Source organism: Protobothrops mucrosquamatus, unplaced genomic scaffold, assembly GCF_001527695.2.
Source record: "Protobothrops mucrosquamatus isolate PMUCROS unplaced genomic scaffold, P.Mucros_1.0 scaffold_84, whole genome shotgun sequence".
Taxonomy (NCBI): domain Eukaryota; kingdom Metazoa; phylum Chordata; class Lepidosauria; order Squamata; family Viperidae; genus Protobothrops; species Protobothrops mucrosquamatus.
In genome coordinates this window covers 136,206-137,847 of record NW_015386160.1, presented here as the reverse complement: position 1 = coordinate 137,847, position 1,642 = coordinate 136,206, and the positions used below count along the sequence as shown (strand labels likewise).

General features: G+C 40.6%; 1 pseudogene; it reads right to left on the bottom strand.

Annotated features, from left to right (window-relative positions):
- The window catches only part of LOC107285926, an 18,800-nt pseudogene extending 17,318 nt beyond the window's left edge, over nucleotides 1–1,482 (bottom strand).
- Nucleotides 1,483–1,642: the final 160 nt, after the last annotated feature.

Sequence of the window (1,642 nt, the reverse complement as noted above, 5' to 3'; positions counted from 1 at the left end):
ACATCAGATCAATAACACATTTATATACCTCACGGCATTTAAAAATGAAACATGTTTTCCCTAGGAATATATTCCCTTAGTCCATCAAACAAACTGTGGGAAATCTAATGAAAGTAGATTAACTATCTATTGACTAGCAAAGAGAGAGAAAATGTTAGTGTACTGAAGAGCATATTGATTCAGTGATGTGATTTGTGCTCAAATCCAAATGACTTCCAACAGTTCTCACACATTCTGAAACAAGGAGTATTACTTATCTTTCTAATTCAAATGTAGTTGACTCTCTCCCCCAGTGGTGGGATTCAAATATGGGGAAAACCAGTTCTTTGTGTGGATGCCGCTTCCGGAAGTCTATTCTGAGTCTGGGCAACAAAAAATTAGCTACCAGTTCTGCCGAAATGGTGTGAACTGGCTGAATCCCACCACTGCCCTCCCCCCAAAAAAATTCAATGTTCCTGAATCTTTCAAATTTTGAGGTCTGTGGACAATTCTGGGAGTTTGATTTTAAAGGTCAAATCTTTGAACTACATTTAGAAGCTAGTAAGGACCAAAACTAATAGGAAATCAGTGCAGAATCCCTTTGATGCACCAACAGCTGAGTAATTGCATTCTAGTCCAATTGAAACTATTGAACGGTCTTTGAAGAAACACCCATGTACAACACATTGAAGTAGTCCAGGCAAGGGTGAAAAGGGCTTGGGTTACTCTGGCAAGTTCCTCTTACTCAAGATAGCGTTGTAAAGATGTACTGTATTAGACAGATCTGGGAAAAGGTAGAAGGAAAGAGAAGAAGAACATGACCAGCATCAAGGTGGCTGGACTCAATTAGTGTCAAGTGTGTGTCACTGAAATACATGAAGGTCCAAGTTATGAAGAGATCAACCTGAAGATGCTCCAGCTATGATGTCAGTAGATGTTGATGCCACATGACAGTTGATAATCAATCCATATGAACTTATTCTCTATATAGGCCAAAAGAGTGCAGTATTCAAGAAAAAAAATCATTCAAAACAATATTGATGTTGGGATATATCATTACCTAGAGGTAAACTTTCTGGAATATCTGACCTTCATTGAAGAAGATGGTTTCATTCACACAAGACACATTAAGAAGAAATTAAAATTTCTCCACTTGCTAGTGAGAGAAGAAGTAGACTTAGGCAGAGATTATGCTAGTCCAAAATTGCAGGTTTCTCTTCCATAAGTGGAGAAAACTGGAAAATCTTCACTGCAGAGGAGCTATTTTGAGATCACTGAACTTCAACTTTGTGCCAGAGAAAATAATTTAGGAAGCATCTCCATCAATATCTTCAAATGCTATTGCTGAAAATGCATTTCTTTCTGTTTCTGTTTCTGTCCCAATTTCCCTGTGCCACGATGCAGATGAAATGGCCATTGAAGGTGACAATAGAAGAATTTAAGAAGTTTAATCACTACAAGCCAGGAGATTACCTGATTACTGCAATTTCCGGTGCGCAACATGGCGGACCTACCTGGGGCGGCTCCGTGACAGAGTGGAGCCCGAAACAGAAAATGGGGGGCCTCCCGGAGGCCGAGGGCTCTCCTGTGATTCAATTTGGAGAGCTGAACTCGCCAGCAGTCTAGTCTGGCGAGGATACTGAGGGGCGAAGGGCCGGTGCTC